We start from the raw sequence: 25,236 nt of genomic DNA, 5'->3' as shown, positions 1-25,236 counted from the left end.
ACAAAGATACAAAGCTCTGTCGTTGGAATGTAAATAAAAAACGATATAACATGATAATCTTGAGTGAAGTCTTGCAGATTGTATTCGCGATATGCGTATCAGCTGGTTGATTTCTTTTCTTTTCTGAAACCTCACCTCTTCCATATTATCACTGAGGTATTTACTCACAAAACCAAGTGCACCAGTTATTATTGGTATATATATATATATATATATATATATATATATATATATATATATATATATATATTCAATTTTTTTGTCAAACAGGAATTCATTTTTTTTTACCAAAATATGTCAATTTTGCCATTAAATGCAATACTAGGTACCAAGGCGGGTTCAACATTAACATGATGCTGTCTACTGCTGATCATTGCAAATAGGCCGTCATAAGGCAATTTGTTCCCATAAAGCAACAAAGAGAAAGTCCATTCCTTGAGTAATGCAAATAAGAAACCAACACAAACCAAAAAAATACTTTTTATTGTTTAACAGACACAAAATGTTTAATTCCACATCTTAGAATAGATATTTCTGTCAAACTGGAGTTTGAACTACTCAAGGAAAGAAAACTGTGTTGAGTTGGAAACATTCGGTGATGTCACAACAGCGGAAATCGCAAGGAAAGCACAACGAAGCCAGCATCAAAGGAACGATAAATCTAAGAAATTAATCAACGGTAAAAGAAATGAAAATTTAGCGACATCAGTTGTATGATAGAGACATCAGCACAGGCATATTGTGAGAAAAACAGGGAACAGCGAACAATCTTAGTGAAACAGAATCTGATCTAATGAAGAGGACGAAAGAAGGTAAGTAGTAGTAGTAGTAGTAGTAGTAGTAGTAGTAGTAGTAGTAGTAGTAGTAGTAGTAGTAGTAGTAGAAGAATGGGGACATGCACTGTAACAGCGCGTCTCTGCATCCACCGTTTTTTTGGTGATTCCCCACTACTCCTGACAGATAACACCTGTGCGCCACTCGGGCGACAACCCACCAACCCATGGGTCTGTTTCTGGGGGTAGCCGTTGCTGGTGAGGGTTTTTCGAGGTCGGAGTGCAAATCCTCTCTCAACCTCTGTTAGTCACCTTATGCAACATGCAGAGGAAACGTTGGATCTGCCCTCAGAACAACTAAAATATTAGTTGAAACGACAATCACCATACAAGAAACAATGACTCCTCTCCGGTACACACATACACATTCACCTATACACACACACACACACACACACACACACACACAGGTAGAGACATATTCGGCCCAAAGTTCGAAACGATGCAGTTCACTCGAAGATCATATCGATGTGAAACTCAATTTATAAGAAAATTCCGTTTGAATAACACACACGTCCGCGCGCACTCATACAGATCCCGCCTTCTTCCTCCCCACCACATACAGATATCCAGTATGTACCGGATCAGGCTGAACTGGGATCTCAACAGTAACAATATTTGAATGCTAAGTTGGGTTTGCCACCCGATTTAACGGTACTTAGTATTTTAGTGCCTTTAGCTTGAAAGGTAGACCTACCATATTTTCGAATTTCACACCACGATCTTCAACTGGGTCACGCCCTAGTTTTCCTTCACGGCCACATTTTCCAGAAGTTTGGCTAACCGCCAGACACACGGAGCTATCCAAACAAAGACGTCCTTCACTGACTAAATTATGAACAAACATATCCTTTTACTTTTTTCAGTCATTTGACTGCAGCCATGCTGGAGCACCGCATTTAGCAGAACAAATCGCCCCTAAGATTTATTCTTTGTAAGCCTAGTACTTATTGTATCAGTGTCTGTAGCCGAACAGCTAAGTTATGGGGATGTAAACACACCAACATCGGTGTCAAGGGATGATGGGGCGACACACACACGCAAACACACAAATAAACACACACACACACACACACACACACACACACACACACACACACACACACACACACACGATGGGCTTCTTTCAGTTTCCGTCACCAAATCCGCTCACAAGGTTTTAATCGTCCCAAGGCTATAGTAGAAGACAATTGCCCAAGGAGCCACGCAGTGGGACTGAACCCGGAACCATGTGGTTGGGAAGCGAGCTTCTTACCATACAGCCACTTCTGCGCCTATATTTGATAATATGTTTCTTTTATATCTTTTTGTAGAGAGACGAAATAAATTTTGAAGATACTGCAAGAAGGAGCACTTTTTTCAGAACGATTCGACCCAAAATAACACCATTTTGGCCGTTTTTATTTCATGATCCAACTGTCAGCTGGATTGGAGAAGATGATATCAGCCTGACTGAAAGTTTGGAGTTCGAACCTCAGAAGCAGAAATGGTCAAAGAAAAGGCGATTGATTCTTGCCGGCATTATTCTGCTTTTCCTGGCTCTTGTTGCAGGATTAATCACAACCATTATTCTTTTAACAAAATCCGATACAGGTAAGTAGGAGCAAAATGATTGAACATGTCTCCACAATAATGTGTATAAACAATTCGACATCTGTACTTGTACATGTATACATATATCTACGCATATACACACACACGCGTGTACACGCGCGCGTGTATACATACATACATACATACATACATACATACATATATACATACAAATACATGCACTTAAGTATACATACACATTCATATACACATACACCCTCCGATCCACCCATATATATATATATATATATATATATATATATATATATAATTTAGAGAAAAAAAACACAATTATTGAATGTCGGTCTCTTTTACTACTACTACTACTACTACTACTACTACTACTACTACTGAATTTCTTGTTTTCTGCATTATAGTTGATCCAGTGAAAAGGACGATGAAGGCGGACCTGTACTTCAACGAAACTTACAAGAAGGAATATGCAGATCCGGAAAACAAACTAACGATAGAAAAACGACGGGAAATTACTGAAAAGGTAGGTATTTTATTATTATTATTATTATTATTATTATTATTATTATTATTATTATTATTATTATTTCTTCTTTCAATTCTGTTTCCATTTCTTGCCGAGTGTCTTCCTGACACCTAGGGCAGAGAAACGCACTGGTGGGCCATTAAAATAAACGCACCAAATTGTTCATTTACAAAGTCATGTGATAGAGAAAAAGAAAAAAGACAGAGAGAAAAATAAAAAAATAAAAAAGTAAACAAAGAAAATAAAGGAGGAAAAGGGAAAGAAAGGGGCGATGCTCTTCTCAATACGTGTGACGTAGCAGTTAAGACAATCTTTTGCACTTCCTGTATGAATGGTAAACCAGGAATCATTCTTAAATAATTTTCAGTTCCTGTTTTGATCATTCCAAGTGCTCCTAGAATCTCTGGTATTGTAACCATCTTGAGATGCCACATCTTTTCAATTTCGATTAGCAAATCTTTATCATCATCATCATCATCATCATCATCATCATCATCATCATCATCATCATCATCATCATCATCATCATCATCAACAGCAGCAGCAGCAGCATTATGTCTAATTCTAGCCACTGCTTTGTTGCTTTTTTGACGTTTGAAGAAATTCCGGTTTTTCGCCGATATTTATATCTTTTGTTGGTGTACATTGGCTAAAGATATACACCTACATACAGATGTGTGTATGGGTGTATGTAGGTATGTGTATGTGTGCGTGCGTGTGTGCGTGCAAGTGGCTGAGCACTCCACAGACACGTGTACCCTTAACGTAGTTCTCGGGGATATTCAGCGTGACAAGGCTGGCCCTTTGAATTACAGGCACAACAGAAACAGGAAGTAAGAGTGAGAGAAAGTTGTAGTGAAAGAGTACAGCAGGGTTCGCCACCATCCCCTGCCGGAGCCTCGTGGAGCTTTAGGCGTTTTCGCTCAATAAACACTCACAACGCCCGGTCTGGGAATCGAAACCGCGATCCTATGACCACGTGTCCGTTGCCCTAACTACTAGGCCATTGCGCCTCCACACACACACACACACACACACACACACACACACACACATATATATATATATATTGCATGTATGCATACGAAAGGATTCCGTATAGTTTTCCTATACCCGTATACTAAAGAACCTGAATGCTAAATTCCACTCACAAGATATTGGTCAACCCAAGACACTTGAGCAAGGCTCAGCGTTGTTTGATGAATCTGGGTGCCACATGGTTGCGAAATGAATTTCTTAATTACACAGCTATGTTTGCTTAGATCTAGTATTATTTATAGGAATACTGAGTCGGCTGTTCTACTCCACTGATCTTTTTTTTTTATTTCGTTGATCTTAGAAGGATTAAAAGTCAAGTCAGCACCGGTAGAATTTGAATCCATAACATAAAGGACAAGCACAAGGCCTGAAATTTTGGGGTAGGGGGCCCAGTCGATTAGAATGACACCAGTACGCAACTGGTATTTAATTTATCGACCCTGAAAGGATGGAAAGCAAAGTCGACCTTGGCGGAATTTGAACTCAGAACGTAGTGGCAGACGAAATACCGCTAAGCATTTCGTCCGGCGTGCTAACGTTTCTTATTTCTTCATTGTCCATAAGGGGCTAAACATAGCGGGGACAAACAAGGACAGACAAAGGGATTAAGTCGATTACATCGACTCCAGTGCGTAACTGGTACTTAATTTATCGATCGCGAAAGGATGAAAGGCAAAGTCGACCTCGGCGGAATTTGAACTCAGAACGTAGTGGCAGACGAAATACCGGGAAGCATTTCGCCCGGCGTGCTACCGATTCTGCCAGCTCCTCGCCGACTTTATAGTTTTGACATATTTAGTGACTAAGAGGTGGAGAGCTATAAGTAGATACAATTAGGTGGTAACAAAGACCAAATAGATAAGACTGGGTTAACATGTCTAATAACAATGTGTTAAGAAGCTAGCTAGGAGTAATAAGGTGGTGACATGGTTTAATAGGTAACTCAATGTAAACAGATTTAATGGAACGAACAACAAACGTAATAGTAAAATGAGTAAAAATAATTTGGTGGAGAGAAAATGAAAGAGTCAATATTAGTGAAGGAATGTGTGGGAGATATATCTGAATATTTTCGGTTCTGTAATGACCTCCTCCTTATACCCATATATATATATATATATATATATATATATATATATATATATATATATATATATATATATATATATATATATATATATATATCTATATATATATATATACATATATATATATATATTACAATAACCTCGTAGTATGTTGTGGAATCAATACTAACTACTGAGGTAGTAGATATTTATCTCAGTCATTAGCTGGGCAGTGAGAATTAGCACGGCGTTCGGCGTCAGCTAGCTGAGGTTGACAGTCCCTGCATTGTTTTACATCGTTTTATTCTGTCCAGAATAATATTAATGTTTTCTTCGAAACATATATCAGAAGTATAAAGATTTGAATAACACCTGCGTTTGACTCCATTTCTTAATATATATATATATATATATATATATATATATATATATATATATATATATATATATATATATATATATATATTTCAGTATGTTGGAGAAGCAACTCAATGCTAATCCCTGTATATTTATGATGATAAATGGTTTTACCGATAAAGGTTTTTTCATACTGAACTACTTGGCAAAATTGTTAATTATTAATTCTATTATTAATTGACGATTCCCTGCCCTTATTCTTGTATATATATATATATATATATATATATATATATATATATATATATATATATATATGTATGTATGTATGTATATATATGTATGTATATATGTTATTTACGTTTATACATTCTAGATTGACAATGCAATAAAGAAACACTCCGTTCTAAATCTACTTTACACGGGTAGTTCGGTCACTGATCTTCGGTAAGTATATTTCATGATTATTAGTTGTTTTGTAAGACCTGAATTTTATGATCTCACCCCCACGCGCGCGCGCGTACACATACACACACGCCCTTGTGGAAAAATGTGTAATCATCATCATCATCATCACCATTATTATTATTATTATTATTATTATTATTATTATTATTATTATTATTATTATTATTATTATTATTATATTTACTGTTACGGTACCAAGTCCACCGCATCGTAACATCAATGCTGGTGGCGGTGGCGGCAGCAGCAGCAGCAGAAGCTGCAACAGTGACAACGGCTGCAGCAGTAGTTGCAGTGGTAGCTACAAATCCATGGGCCATGATTAAAAAAACGCAGATCCATGTGTAAACTAAATTTCGGTACTTGCACATATTCATGCCATACAGAAGATATTATTACTTCATCCATATTGCATATAACAACTGTATTTATTTATCTCAGGTCACTATTGTAATTAGACAAGTGGAATTAAGCTCCTTTCACTTCTGCCTCTGCAAATGGGGTACACGTCTAGGGTAGCTTGATGGTCTTTGGCAGGAGAGTGTTATCTCAGATCTTGCATGTCCATGCATATTCAACCAATCGCTTTTTTATGTGTCCATCCAGAGCTTCACTTTTCTGTGTTGCAATGGTGACGAAGAGCAAAACCGGTTTAAATTAACACCTGAAAAAACATGAGCAAAAACAAAAGTAACAATTAAAACAATTTTCATATCAAATATAATTTAATTTCGTTTTTATTTCCACAGTAATGGCAGTATTTTGGCGAAGACGAAGTTAGAATTTGAAAGTAAGATACAAGAGATCAGAGAAATCCCAAACGTAGCAACGGAAGACGTTGTAATACAAAGCCTGAAAAAGATTCCGACATTATTGGTGGAGAAGTCCTGTATAGTTTGGGAAGGTAAGTTGAAAGACATGTTGAAAAAGACAAGCCAAAACACAAATCACTGGGACAAATTCTTTGCGTTTCTAGTCGTGATGTGGGTTGAGTTGATACTTCTGATAAAAATTTGTCTAAACATTCTTTATCTACACCTCATAGATCTATAGGGTATTTTCGTAAAGTATCGAAAAGTTATGGTCCTTGAAACTTAAACGATTACAGTAATTGGTATTTACTTTAGATGAAGATAGCAGGATCCTTAGTATTATGCAGTGGCATCCAGTTCAGGGATTGATATAGTTTTCAATCTCAAAGTTAGGTGCTAGACACTCAAAGATCTTCTCTGTGTGTGTGGGTGTGATTATGTACGTATATGTATATATATATATATATATATATATATATATGTATATGTATGTGTGTGTGTGTGTGTGTGTGTGCGTGTGTGTGTGTGTGTGGGTGTATGTGTGTGTGTGTATTCTTTTATTCTTTTATATGTTTCAGCCTTGAGGCTGTGGCGATGCTGGGATCTTTCTTCTTCTGGGCATATTTCTTTGCAATAGCTGTGTGTCTTATTGAGTTTGCCCGTCAAAAGAATGAGTTTCAAGTTGATTTCTTGGAGTTCATAGACGATTTTGTCGAGTGTCCAGTTTTTTTCTGTTGCTTGTGTTCGGGTAAGCATTTTCATTCTTTGCATGGTGAATATATTTCGAGAAAAGAAGTGCTTTCCCCCACCACACACATATATATATGTATCTAGGTATATATATGTATGAGCAATATAATTCTCATCAAGTATTATCTCAGAAATATAAATAATTTTGATATTTTAAAAAGCACACTTCACAAAATAAAAATAAAAATTGCAAGTAAAGCAAACTTAATACGTTGATAGTTTTACCTGGTATTTCAATATGAAAGAATTAGTACAGTTATTATCCGTTGACACACGCTCTACAAGACGGAGAAATCAGTGAATAGTAACATTTTTCAAAAGATTACCTGAGGAAGGAGTCCTCATCCTGAAATATAGAAACACCAGGTAAAACGATCAGTCGAATATTTTTATAACTTGCATATTTTTTTGGCTTAAAAACATATAAAACTCTCTCTCTCTCTCTCTCTCTCTCTCTCTCTCTCTCACACACACACACACACACACGAGGTGCATTGAAGAGGTTTCGAAACCCTTTCTAACATTTATAAATTTTAAACAAGTACAAAAGTCAAATCTCTTGCAAAGTAGGACCCTCCAGGTTCGATACACATTTTGCAGCGCTCCAGCCAATTCTTGAAGACCCGATAGAAGTCCATCAACGTGAAAGTATCCAGTACACTTGTCACAGCCGTCCATGTTTGTATACCTTCAAAGCGGCTTTCCTGAGATCCTCCTTCAGCCTGGGGATCGCGGTAGACGTTGAGGGAAGTTTTGATGCTCATCTCTGTCAAATAGCTGGTTAGCAGTTTGGAATTAATGACTAGTACATTGTCTTAATGTAATTGCAACCTCAACGAGTGGAAGAGCCCGGACTTTGTACGATGAAATTATTTCCTGAACGTCTTGAAAAGCTCCACAAATTACTCTTTGTTGAACGTCTGGCCAGTGGGAAGAAAATGGATGCAGATGATGCCCTAACTGTCGAAAAAGAGGACAATCATCAGCTTCTCGGTTCACTTACATTGCCTGGTCTCATGAGCACGTCTGTCTGTCTGTCTTTCTGTCTGTCTGTCTATCTATCTATCTATCTATCTATCTATCTATCTATCTATCTATCTATCTATCTATCTATCTATCTATCTGTTTGTTCGTCTGTCTATATATATGAATGTATATTATCTATATTTAGCTATCGATCTATACACACAAGCAAAAACAAACACAAAAACTCGCACGCACACAAACATAAATAGGCACGAACACGCGAAAATACAAAGTACACACATACAAACGTAAAGACCTACACGCGCACAAACACATACATAAACAGAAACTAACACATAGAGACGTATATATGAAAATAAAACAAACTCGAAAGAGTCCAAGCCAGAAAGGTTCCCCACAAGGTATAGGTACGAACTAGGGTATATTACGATGATTTCATCGTATATATTCCTTAGTATATACACACACTTTACATAGAGCAACGCTACAAACAGGTAGAATTATCGCAGAGAATAGTAAAATAAATACAGAGGAACAACGCAAAACTAGAGACAAAAAATATAACAATAAAGTTTCTGAATATTTCCAGCAGAACCAATAACAACAGTAACAACTGAAGAACCAACAACAACAATAACAACGGAAGAACCAACAACAACAATAACAACCGAAGAACCAACAACAACAATAACAACCGAAGAACCAACAACAACAATAACAACGGAAGAACCAACAACAGCAATAACAACTGAAGAACCAACAACAACAATAACAACTGAAGAACCAACAACAACAATAACAACTGAAGAACCAACAACAACAATAACAACGGAAGAACCAACAACAACAATAACAACGGAAGAACCAACAACAACAATAACAACGGAAGAACCAACAACAACAATAACAACTGAAGAACCAACAACAACAATAACAACAGAAGAACCAACAACAACAATAACAACTGAAGAACAAACAACAACAATAACAACTGAAGAACCAACAACAACAATAACAACGGAAGAACCAACAACAACAATAACAACCGAAGAACCAACAACAACAATAACAACGGAAGAACCAACAACAACAATAACAACTGAAGAACCAACAACAACAATAACAACAGAAGAACCAACAACAACAATAACAACCGAAAAACCAACAACAACAATAACAACGGAAGAACCAACAACAACAATAACAACGGAAGAACCAACAACAACAATAACAACTGAAGAACAAACAACAACAATAACAACGGAAGAACCAACAACAACAATAACAACTGAAGAACCAACAACAACAATAACAACAGAAGAACCAACAACAACAATAACAACAGAAGAACCAACAACAACAATAACAACTGAAGAACCAACAACAACAATAACAACTGAAGAACCAACAACATCAATAACATCCGAAGAACAAACAACAACAATGACAACTGAAGAACCAACAACAGCAATAACAACGGAAGAACCAACAACAACAATAACAACGGAAGAACCAACAACAACAATAACAACTGAGGAACCAACAACAACAATAACAACGGAAGAACCAACAACAACAATAACAACGGAAGAACCAACAACAACAATAACAACGGAAGAACCAACAACAACAATAACAACCGAAGAACCAACAACAACAATAACAACTGAAGAACAAACAACAACAATAACAACTGAAGAACAAACAACAACAATAAGAACTGAAGAACCAACAACAACAATAACAACGGAAGAACCAACAACAACAATAACAACTGAAGAACCAACAACAACAATAACAACTGAAGAACCAATAACAACGGAAGAACCAACAACAACAATAACAACGGAAGAACCAACAACAACAATAACAACGGAAGAACCAACAACAACAATAACAACTGAAGAACAAACAACAACAATAACAACTGAAGAACCAACAACAACAATAACAACGGAAGAACCAACAACAACAAAAACAACTGAAGAACCAACAACAACAATAACAACCGAAGAACCAACAACAACAATAACAACTGAGGAACCAACAACAACAATAACAACGGAAGAACCAACAACAACAATAACAACGGAAGAACCAACAACAACAATAACAACGGAAGAACCAACAACAACAATAACAACCGAAGAACCAACAACAACAATAACAACTGAAGAACAAACAACAACAATAACAACTGAAGAACAAACAACAACAATAAGAACTGAAGAACCAACAACAACAATAACAACGGAAGAACCAACAACAACAATAACAACTGAAGAACCAACAACAACAATAACAACTGAAGAACCAATAACAACGGAAGAACCAACAACAACAATAACAACGGAAGAACCAACAACAACAATAACAACGGAAGAACCAACAACAACAATAACAACTGAAGAACCAACAACAACAATAACAACGGAAGAACCAACAACAACAATAACAACGGAAGAACCAACAACAACAAAAACAACTGAAGAACCAACAACAACAATAACAACCGAAGAACCAACAACAACAATAACAACGGAAGAACCAACAACAACAATAACAACTGAAGAACCAACAACAACAATAACAACTGAAGAACCAACAACAACAATAACAACCGAAGAACCAACAACAACAATAACAACGGAAGAACCAACAACAACAATAACAACGGAAGAACCAACAACAACAATAACAACGGAAGAACCAACACCAACAATAACAACTGAAGAACCAACAACAACAATAACAACAGAAGAACCAACAACAACAATAACAACTGAAGAACAAACAACAACAATAACAACTGAAGAACCAACAACAACAATAACAACCGAAGAACCAACAACAACAATAACAACGGAAGAACCAACAACAACAATAACAACGGAAGAACCAACAACAACAATAACAACGGAAGAACCAACAACAACAATAACAACGGAAGAACCAACAACAACAATAACAACTGAAGAACAAACAACAACAATAACAACGGAAGAACCAACAACAACAATAACAACTGAAGAACAAACAACAACAATAACAACAGAAGAACCAACAACAACAATAACAACCGAAAAACCAACAACAACAATAACAACGGAAGAACCAACAACAACAATAACAACGGAAGAACCAACAACAACGATAACAACTGAAGAACAAACAACAACAATAACAACGGAAGAACCAACAACAACAATAACAACTGAAGAACCAACAACAACAATAACAACAGAAGAACCAACAACAACAATAACAACTGAAGAACCAACAACAACAATAACAACTGAAGAACCAACAACAACAATAACATCCGAAGAACCAACAACAACAATGACAACTGAAGAACCAACAACAGCAAGAACAACGGAAGAACCAACAACAACAATAACAACAGAAGAACCAACAACAACAATAACATCCGAAGAACAAACAACAACAATAATAACGGAAGAACCAACAACAACAATAACAACTGAAGAACCAACGACAACAATAACAACAGAAGAACCAACAACAACAATAACATCCGAAGAACAAACAACAACAATAACAACTGAAGAACCAACAACAACAATAACAACAGAAGAACCAACAACAACAATAACATCCGAAGAACAAACAACAACAATAACAACGGAAGAACCAACAACAACAATAACAACGGAAGAACCAACAACAACAATAACAACAGAAGAACCAACAACAACAATAACATCCGAAGAACAAACAACAATAATAACAACGGAAGAACCAACAACAACAATAACAACGGAAGAACCAACAACAACAATATCAACCGAAGAACCAACAACAACAATAACAACTGAAGAACCAACAACAACAATAACAACAGAAGAACCAACAACAACAATAACAACTGAAGAACCAACAACAACAATAACAACTGAAGAACCAACAACAACAATAACAACTAAAGAACCAACAACAACAATAAGAACGGAAGAACCAACAACAATAATAACAACGGAAGAACCAACAACAACAATAACAACTGAAGAACCAACAACAACAATAACAACTGAAGAACCAACAACAACAATAACAACGGAAGAACCAACAACAACAATAACAACGGAAGAACCAACAACAACAATAACAACTGAAGAACCAACAACAATAATAACAACGGAAGAACCAACAACAACAATAACAACTGAAGACCCAACAACAACAATAACAACTGAAGAACCAACAACAACAATAACAACTGAAGAACCAACAACAACAATAACAACGGAAGAACCAACAACAATAATAACAACGGAAGAACCAACAACAACAATAACAACTGAAGAACCAACAACAACAATAACAACTGAAGAACCAACAACAACAATAACAACGGAAGAACCAACAACAACAATAACAACGGAAGAACCAACAACAACAATAACAACGGAAGAACAAACAACAACAATAACAACGGAAGAACCAACAACAACAATAACAACTGAAGAACCAACAACAACAATAACAACGGAAGAACCAACAACAACAATAACAACTGAAGAACCAACAACAACAATAACAACAGAAGAACCAACAACAACAATAACATCCGAAGAACAAACAACAACAATAACAACTGAAGAACCAACAACAACAATAACAACGGAAGAACCAACAACAACAATAACAACGGAAGAACCAACAACAACAATAACAACAGAAGAACCAACAACAACAATAACAACTGAAGAACCAACAACAACAATAACAACGGAAGAACCAACAACAACAATAACAACTGAAGAACCAACAACAACAATAACAACAGAAGAACCAACAACAACAATAACATCCGAAGAACAAACAACAACAATAACAACTGAAGAACCAACAACAACAATAACAACGGAAGAACCAACAACAGCAATAACAACGGAAGAACCAACAACAACAATAACAACGGAAGAACCAACAACAACAATAACAACTGAAGAAGAAACAACAACAATAACAACTGAAGAACCAACAACAACAATAACAACGGAAGAACCAACAACAACAATAACAACGGAAGAACCAACAACAACAATAACAACTGAAGAACCAACAACAACAATAACAACTGAAGAACAAACAACAACAATAACAACGGAAGAACCAACAACAACAATAACAACGGAAGAACCAACAACAACAATAACAACGGAAGAACCAACAACAACAATAACAACGGAAGAACAAACAACAACAATAACAACTGAAGAACCAACAACAACAATAACAACTGAAGAACCAACAACAACAATAACAACGGAAGAACCAACAACAACAATAACAACGGAAGAACCAACAACAACAATAACAACTGAAGAACCAACAACAACAATAACAACGGAAGAACCAACAACAACAATAACAACTGAAGAACCAACAACAACAATAACAACAGAAGAACCAACTACAACAATAACAACGGAAGAACCAACAACAACAATAACAACGGAAGAACCAACAACAACAATAACAACGGAAGAACCAACAACAACAATAACAACGGAAGAACCAACAACAACAATAACAACGGAAGAACCAACAACAACAATAACAACTGAAGAACCAACAACAACAATAACAACGGAAGAACCAACAACAACAATAACAACTGAAGAACCAACAACAACAATAACAACTGAAGAACCAACAACAACAATAACAACGGAAGAACCAACAACAACAATAACAACGGAAGAACCAACAACAACAATAACAACGGAAGAACAAACAACAACAATAACAACTGAAGACACAACAACAACAATAACAATTGAAGAACCAACAACAACAATAACAACGGAAGAACCAACAACAACAATAACAACGGTAGAACCAACAACAACAATAACAACGGAAGAACAAACAACAACAATGACAACTGAAGACCCAACAACAACAATAACAACAGAAGAACCAACAACAACAATAACAACTGAAGAACCAACAACAACAATAATAACGGAAGAACCAACAACAACAATAACAACTGAAGAACCAACAACAATAACAACTGAAGAACCAACAACAACAATAACAACGGAAGAACCAACAACAACAATAACAACGGAAGAACCAACAACAACAATAACAACGGAAGAACCAACACCAACAATAACAACGGAAGAACCAACAACAACAATAACAACGGAAGAACCAACAACAACAATAACAACGGAAGAACCAACAACAACAATAACAACGGGAGAACCAACAACAACAATAACAACCGAAGAACCAACAACAACAATAACAACTGAAGAACCATCAACAACAATAACAACGGAAGAACCAACAACAACAATAACAACTGAAGAACCAACAACAACAATAACAACGGAAGAACCAACAACAACAATAACAACGGAAGAACCAACAACAGCAATAACAACGGAAGAACCAACAACAACAATAACAACTGAAGAACCAACAACAACAATAACAACGGAAGAACCAACAACAACAATAAGAACGGAAGAACCAACAACAACAATAAGAACGGAAGAACCAACAACAACAATAACAACGGAAGAACCAACAACAACAATAACAACGGAAGAACAAACAATAACAATGACAACTGAAGACCCAACAACAACAATAACAACAGAAGAACCAACAACAATAACAACTGAAGAACCAACAACAACAATAACAACTGAAGAACCAACAACAACAATAACAACTGAAGAACCAACAACAATAACAACTGAAGAACCAACAACAACAATAACAACGGAAGAACCAACAACAACAATAACAACGGAAGAACCAACAACAACAATAACAACTGAAGAACCAACAACAACAATAACAACTGAAGAACCACCAACAACAATAACAACGGAAGAACCAACAACAACAATAACAACTGAAGAACCACCAACAACAATAACAACGGAAGAACCAACAACAACAATAACAACTGAAGAACCAACAACAACAATAACAACGGAAGAACCAACAACAACAATAACAACGGAAGAACCAACAACAACAATAACAACGGAAGAACCAACAACAACAATAACAACTGAAGAACCAACAACAACAATAACAACGGAAGAACCAACAACAACAATAACAACTGAAGAACCAACAACAACAATAACAACGGAAGAACCAACAACAACAAGAACAACGGAAGAACCAACAACAACAATAACAACGGAAGAACCAACAACAACAAGAACAACGGAAGAACCAACAACAACAATAACAACTGAAGAACCAACAACAACAATAACAACGGAAGAACCAACAACAACAATAACAACTGAAGAACCAACAACAACAATAACAACGGAAGAACCAACAACAACAATAACAACTGAAGAACCAACAACAACAATAACAACGGAAGAACCAACAACAACAATAACAACGGAAGAACCAACAACAACAATATCAACAGAAGAACCAACAACAACAATAACAACGGAAGAACCAACAACAACAATAACAACAGAAGAACCAACAACAACAATAACAACTGAAGAACCAACAACAACAATAACAACGGAAGAACCAACAACAACAATAACAACGGAAGAACCAACAACAACAATAACAACGGAAGAACCAACAACAACAATAACAACTGAAGAACCAACAACAACAATAACAACTGAAGAACCAACAACAACAATAACAACGGAAGAACCAACAACAACAATAACAACGGAAGTACCAACAACAACAATAACAACTGAAGAACCAACAACAACAATAACAACGGAAGAACCAACAACAACAATAACAACGGAAGAACCAACAACAACAATAACAACAATAACAACAGAAGAACCAACAACAACAATAACATCCGAAGAACCAACAACAACAATAACAACGGAAGAACCAACAGCAACAATAACAACGGAAGAACCAACAACAACAATAACAACTGAAGAACCAACAACAACAATAACAACTGAAGAACCAACAACAACAATAACAACGGAAGAACCAACAACAACAATAACAACGGAAGAACCAACAACAACAATAACAACGGGAGAACCAACAACAACAATAACAACAGAAGAACCAACAACAACAATAACATCCGAAGAACCAACAACAACAATAACAACGGAAGAACCAACAACAACAATAACAACGGAAGAACCAACAACAACAATAACAACTGAAGAACCAACAACAACAATAACAACGGAAGAACCAACAACAACAATAACAACGGAAGAACCAACAACAACAATAACAACAGAAGAACCAACAACAACAATAACAACTGAAGAACCAACAACAACAATAACAACGGAAGAACCAACAACAACAATAACAACAGAAGAACCAACAACAACAATAACAACGGAAGAACCAACAACAACAATAACAACAGAAGAACCAACAACAACAATAACAACTGAAGAACCAACAACAACAATAACAACGGAAGAACCAACAACAACAATAACAACGGAAGAACCAACAACAACAATAACAACGGAAGAACCAACAACGGAAGAACCAACAACAACAATAACAACGGAAGAACCAACAACAACAATAACAACGGAAGAACCAACAACAACAATAACAACTGAAGAACCAACAACAACAATAACAAAGGAAGAACCAACAACAACAATAACAACGGAAGAACCAACAACAACAATAACAACGGAAGAACCAACAACAACAATAACAACAGAAGAACCAACAACAACAATAACAACTGAAGAACCAACAACAACAATAACAACGGAAGAACCAACAACAACAATAACAACGGAAGAACCAACAACAACAATAACAACGGAAGAACCAACAACAACAATAACAACGGAAGAACCAACAACAACAATAACAACGGAAGAACCAACAACAACAATAACAACGGAAGAACCAACAACAACAATAACAACGGAAGAACCAACAACAACAATAACAACGGAAGAACCAGCAACAACAATAACAACGGAAGAACCAACAACAACAATAACAACGGAAGAACCAACAACAACAATAACAACGGAAGAACCAACAACAACAATAACAACGGAAGAACCAACAACAACAATAAAAACGGAAGAACCAACAACAACAATAACAACGGAAGAACCAACAACAGCAATAACAACGGAAGAACCAACAACAACAATAACAACGGAAGAACCAACAACAACAATAACATCTGAAGAACCAACAACAACAATAACAAAGGAAGAACCAACAACAACAATAACAACGGAAGAACCAACAACAACAATAACAACGGAAGAACCAACAACAACAATAACAACGGAAGAACCAACAACAACAATTACAACGGAAGAACCAACAACAACAATAACAACGGAAGAACCAACAACAACAATAACAACGGAAGAACCAACAACAACAATAACAACTGAAGAACCAACAACAACAATAACAAAGGAAGAACCAACAACAACAACTGAACTACCAACAGCAACAAGTGATCAAGCAACAACAACTGAACAACCAACAGCAACAAGTGATCAAGCAACAACAACAACTGATCAACCAACAGCAACAAGTGATCAGGCAACAACAACAACTGAACAACAAACAGCAACAAGTGATCAGGCAACAACAACAACTGAACAACCAACAGCAACAAGTGATCAAGCAACAACAACAACTGAACAACAAACAGCAACAAGTGATCAGGCAACAATAACAACTGAACAAGCAACAGCAAGAAGTGATCAAGCAACCACAACAACTGAACAACCAACAGCAACAAGTGATCAAGCAACAACAACAACTCAACAACAAACAGCAACAAGTGATCAGGCAACAACAACAACTGAACAACCAACAGCAACAAGTGATCAAGCAACAACAACAACTGAACAACAAACAGCAACAAGTGATCAGGCAACAATAACAACTGAACAACCAACAGCAACAAGTGATCAAGCAACAACAACAACTGAACAACCAATAGCAGCAAGTGATCAAGCAACAAAAACAACTGAACAACAAACAGCAACAAGTGATCTGGCAACAACAACAACTGAACAACAAACAGCAACAAGTGATCAGGCAACAACAACAACTGAACAACCAACAACAACAAGTGATCAAGCAACAACAACTGAACAACAAACAGCAACAAGTGATCAGGCAACAACAACAACTGAACAACCAACATCCACAAGTGATCAAGCAACAACAACAACTGAACAACCAACAGCAACAAGTGATCAGGCAACAACAACAACTGAACAACCAACATCCACAATTGATCAGGTAACAACGACAACTGAACAACCAACAGCAACAGGTGATCAAGCAACAACAGCAAGTGAACAACCATCAGCAACAAGTGATCAAGCAACAACAACAACTGAACAACAAACAGCAACAAGTGATCAAGCAACAATAACAACTGAACAACCAACATCCACAAGTGATCAGGCAACAACAACAACTGAACAACCAACAGCAACAAGTGATCAGGCAACAACAACAACTGAACAACCAACAGCAACAAGTGGTCAAGCAACAACAACAACTGAACAATCAGCAACAACAAGTGATCAAGTAACAACAACAACTGAACAACAAACAGCAACAAGTGATCAAGCAACAACAACAACTGAACATCCAACAGCAACAAGTGATCAAGCAACAGCAACAAGTGATCAAGCAACAACAACAACTGAACAACAAACAGCAACAAGTGATCAGGCAACAACAACAACTGAACAACCAACAGCAACAAGTGATCAGGCAACAACAACAACTGAACAACAAACAGCAACAAGTGATCAAGCAACAACAACAACTGAACAACAAACAGGAACAAGTGATCAGGCAACAACAACAACTGAACAACAAACAGCAACAAGTGATCAAGCAACAACAGCAACTGAACAACAAACAGCAACAAATAATCAGGCAACAACAACAACTGAACAACCAACAGCAACAAGTGATCAAGCAACAACAACAACTGAACAACAAACAGCAACAAGTGATCAGGCAACAACAACAACTGAACAACCACCAGCAACAAGTGATCAAGCAACAACAACAACTGAACAACCAACAGCAACAAGTGATCAAGCAACAACAACGGAACAACAAACAGCAACAAGTGATCAAGCAACAACAACAACTGAACAACAAACAGCAACAAGTGATCAGGCATCAACAACAACTGAACAACAAAGAGCAACAAGTGATCAGGCAACAACAACAACTGAACAACCAACAGCAACCAGTGATCAAGCAAACAGCAACAAGTGATCAGGCAACAACAACAACTGAACAACCAACAGCAACAAGTGATCAAGCAACAACAACAACTGAACAACCAACAGCAACAAGTGATCAAGCAACAACAACAACTGAACAACCAACAACAACAAGTGATCAAGCAACAATAACAACTGAACAACCAACAACAACAAGTGATCAAGCAACAACAACAACTGAACAACAAACAGCAACAAGTGATCAGGCAACAACAACAACTGAACAACCAACAGCAACCAGTGATCAAGCAACAACAACAACTGAACAACCAACAGCAACAAGTGATCAAGCAACAACAACAACTGAACAACCAACAGCAACAAGTGATCAAGCAACAACAACAACTGAACAACCAACAGCAACAAGTGATCAAGCAACAACAACAACTGAACAACCACCAGCAACAAGTGATCAAGCAACAACAACAACTGAACAACCAACAGCAACAAGTTTTCAAGTAACAACAACAACTGAACAACCAACAGCAACAAGTGATCAAGCAACAACAACAACTGAACAACCAGCAGCAACAAGTGATCAAGCAACAACAACAACTGAACAACCAACAGCAACAAGTTTTCAAGTAACAACAACTGAACAACCAACAGCAACAAGTGATCAAGCAACAACAATAACTGAACAACTAACAGCAACAGGTGATCAAGCAACAACAACAACTGAACAACCAACAGCAACAAGTGATCAAGCAACAACAACAACTGAACAACCAACAGCAACAGGTGATCAAGCAACAACAACAACTGAACAACCAACAGCAACAAGTGATCAAGCAACAACAACAACTGAACAACCAACAGCAACAAGTGATCAAGCAACAACAACAACTGAACAACCAACAACTTAACAATCAACAACAACAACATCTGAACAAATAACAACAAATGAACAATCAGCAAAAACAACCGATCAAGCAACAAAAATAACTGACCAAGCAACAACAACAACAACTGAACGTACAACAATAACATCTGAAATATAACTGAAGAATTGAATAACAACAACTTATTAACCAACAACAACTGAATGACCAACGAGAACAACAACTGATGAACCAGCGACAACAAGTGGACAATCAAGAAGCAAAACTGAGCAGTCGAGAACAAGTGAACAACGAACAGGAACAGCAAATGAACAACCAAGAACCACAACAACTGCAGCAACCGAGATCAACATATGAGCGACCGACAGAAACAACAACTGTTCCACAACAACGGAGCACCGAAACACCAGCGACAGCACGTATTTTAGATTTCCCAACAACTTTCACTCTTAATTCTATAAGCAACGCTCAGATGTTACATAAATTCTAAATGCGAAAATATTTTCTTTTGCCAAAAATCTCATTCGATACATAAACTGATGATTCACAGTCTATCACATGGTGACATCGATCGGTGTGTCTTGTTTGATCGAATCTCAAAGAATGTGAAACACGAACGATAGGGTCGAAGTAAAATCGCCTTCTCTGGAAAATACCGAATGGAATTTTCTACGCCTAACTATAACCGGAAATATTGAGATTCTGACGTGTATAATGGTGTTGAATAAAAACCATTTCGAAATATAATGGCTTGCAATTAGATACAGGTAGACACAGATCTATGCATACATAGACACCAATAACTACATATATACATCTAGGAATCTGCATGTAATCCAATTAAGAATCACACTGATTCCGCTTAATCAGTCCACTGCAATAATCGAAATACGCGCCATTGCATGCTGAAGTGGGCTGAACAGGTAACTACGTGGTTTTCTTCCTAAGTAATGCTCTGTCTGTGTGTTTGAGCATTTGCTTTTACTTTCGGCGTATGTTGCTGATCAACTGTTGATCTTTTGTTGATCTGCTCCATTCTGGATTCAGTCGGGGCTTTTAATGTCTTAGGAAAGATATTACATTTGTTGTAGTTGATCGCTTCTGAACTAAACGTTTATAGAGGCAGGAACTGGAGCTGAGCTTTCACTGGACGACGGCGGAGCGTAACGGTCCTGCGTAACGGTCACGTCTCTTTTTCTATACCGCATCATAATCATCTGTATTAAAAGACGTGAACTTAGAGGATTCTTGCCACTGTATAAATATATACATATACATATACACATACCAATCATCTCTTTCTTTTAAGTTAACAATTTTTTAAATAAAAAAAACAAATATTAAACCTGCCACCGAGGAACAAGATCCACCCGCACCGAATCCAAACTGATACCACTGAACTATAGCCCATCCTAACTTTACTGTTGTTTCCCCCCACTAACTAATCGCTTAACCGCACTGAGCTAACATCTACTCAGTCAGAACAACCTTCTGCTATCACGAAATGTTCCCTAATACAACCACTGAGCTACCATCTACGAGAATTTCTCTCTAGCTTCAACGTAGCCATCTTCATCCGTTACAACCATCAGTGAGTGATTATCAACAGACATTGAGAAATATCTCCAACTACAGAATCATCTGATACCAGTGAACCATACAGTGGCATTGAACCACCACTGACAACAATATCGAAAACAGGTAATTAATTTGTTATCTTTTAAAATGTCGGTCTTCTCTCATCTAAATTTTTCCCAGCTGAGTTTTTAAGGATTTCACAACCATGCTTTTCTTTTACAGAAACTGTTCAACTATCTACAATCAGAGGAAGTGAAATGGTAGACCCACATACGACCACTGGATGAAAAACTGTAGAATTGCCATAAACTGCAAGAACACTATCTGTAAAAACAGCTGCAACTGCTGGAACCGATGTACAACGACCGTTAGCGATTGATTCAGAAACCAGAAACTATACACTCATCACTGAGAACTGGAACATAAAGGGAGTTAAAGGGGGCCACAGGCAGTGTATAACATCATTAAGCATTGAGCCCCAAACCTTACAACTATTGTTGTAATATCGGAACAGCATTTTAACGTCAAAGGAATATGAGATATGTTTAAATGTTCATAAAGCACAACAGCTTATATGTATGAAGGTTTGTCAACATAGTTTTCATGCTACGTCAGACTTGGATGTCATTACATTAAACATATATACACATGTTTTTTTTAAAGACAGAAAGAACACAGAAGTTGTTTCAATTATATGAATAGTTGTGGGAATCTGTACCAGTGGCTGTATGAAACTGCATAGATGACCAACGCAGATGCTCTATCAAACTGTACCACTGTATTTATGGCTGTATAGAAAATGTATCAGTGACCGTAAAAGTCTGTATCAGCCTGTTGTCTCAAACTGGATGAAAAACGTTATCAAACCCCATCACTATATCAATGCTTGTATCAAGATGCTTCTATGAGCAGAAATGACTGTATCGCAGTGTATCTGCCACTGTAACACCGAAATGACTGTATCGCAGTGTATCTGCCACTGTAACACCGAAATGACTGTATCGCAGTGTATCTGCCACTATAACACCGAAATGACTGTATCGCAGTGTATCTGCCACTGTAACACCGAAATGACTGTATCGCAGTGTATCTGCCACTGTAACACCGAAATGACTGTATCGCAGTGTATCTGCCACTATAACACCGAAATGACTGTATCGCAGTGTATCTGCCACTGTAACACCGAAATGACTGTATCGCAGTGTATCTGCCACTGTAACACCGAAATGACCGTATCACATTGTATCTTCCACTGTAACACCGAAATGACTGTATCGCATTGTATCTTCCACTGTAACACACTGAATCACTGGCTTTATCACATCGTATTGCTGTATCAATGAGGCATCCCTTAGTTTCAAACTAACTGAATGTCTGAATGAACCTGACTGATTCTAAGGTCGTATCGTACAGCATCCATCACTGCATCAATGACAGCCTCAGCTTCTATCGATGTTTCTTACAAACTCTTATCAGTGACTCTATAAAATCTAGGTAGTAACTGCATCAAACTGCATCAAACTGTATCAAATGCATTATTAAACCGACTGAATGTCCATATCAAACAGTATCAAACAAGGTGTGTATGACTGTATTAATGGCTGTATCAACATATTCCAGTGTCCCTGACACATGACGACAGTAACGCCTGTATCAAGTGTATTCAATGCTGTATCAAACAGTAACGATGCCTCTATCAAATAGGATCAATGCCTGTATCGAACAATAAACAAAGCCTCTACGAACTTGTACCAAAATATCGATGGCATTAGGGAACTAATAAATGCAATCTATACAGCTGTTTATATAAATCCCAGTATTCCTGACTGATTCACGCTGTATCACGTGTTCTATCAGATTGATTTTAAGGGCTAGAGGAAATCAATTCAATCGTTGTATCAATCTGATGGAAAGACTTTATCAAACTATGTGAATGATTGCAACATCAGGTTGTTTCAAAATTCTATCACCGACAGTGTGAAACTGTATCAATGATTATTAATTACACGATCGAAATGGTTCAATGGCTGCCTATAGCTGTGCTAAACTGTTTTAAGCCCACATTAATTACTGTGGCAAACTGACTCCATGGATGTGTATTTATGTGTGTGTGTGTGTGTGTGTGTGTGTGTGTGTGTGCTTGCAGACGTTTCTTTACGTATGTATTTATATATCGAGTCCAGATTGCAAAGAACTACTCACTAACGTGATATATATATATATATATATATATATATATATATATATATATATGCGCATGTACAAATTATAAATGTATATAAAATTAAGCAATGTGTATACATATACATATACACATATACCACACACATATATATATATATATATACACATATATTTATACCCATCTATACATACATATCTATATAATAAATAACACAATTATTTAAAAACCTGTGATAAATTCGACATAAATTGTGAAAATGACTTTTTGTAATAAAATCTTGGTTTTTATTTTTAGCTCCTATATATCGTCATTTATTCATCTGTCGATCTGTTTTTGTATTTCTCTCCCTCGCCCTATCTATCTATCTATCTATCTATCTATCTATCTATCTATCTATCTATCTATCTATCTATCTATCTATCTATCTATCTATCTATCTCTCCTTCTCTCCCTTGCTCATCCCCCCTTTCTTTCTCCACATGCAAACACATTCCTACATATATACATACACAGCGATGTATTCTAACATACATGTATACTGTTAAGCCATCGGCACGATTATTGGTGCACTTAGCTACGTGACTAACCGTCTCACTACCAACTTTGAGAGGATAGGCTTCATAAAACCAGAAAGAACTTCTCTTACTAAAAGATTATAGCTCCAAGCTGTCAGAGCCACAGTCAAATTATGTAAACGGTTCAAGAAGTTTTGTTTGTAATATGATCGACGTATAAAGAGTGTTCAGGTTAAAGTTTGCATACAAGGAATAGAAAACCACATTATACTAACCTAAACTAAGGGCATTTTAAAAGAGCAACAGATATCAATTGGATTATGGCTAAGAGATAGCAGTTTACTCAAAGTTACCACACTCAGCCTCGAGACGGTTCCGGAACCTGGCGCATGCGTTCCTCACTGTGTCATCGGGAAGATCTTCG

Source organism: Octopus bimaculoides, chromosome 25, assembly GCF_046866305.1.
Source record: "Octopus bimaculoides isolate indiv1 chromosome 25, ASM4686630v1, whole genome shotgun sequence".
In the NCBI taxonomy this organism is placed as follows: Eukaryota; Metazoa; Mollusca; class Cephalopoda; order Octopoda; family Octopodidae; genus Octopus; species Octopus bimaculoides.
The sequence above is the reverse complement of the archived record's forward strand: the minus strand, read 5'-3'. Positions refer to the sequence as shown.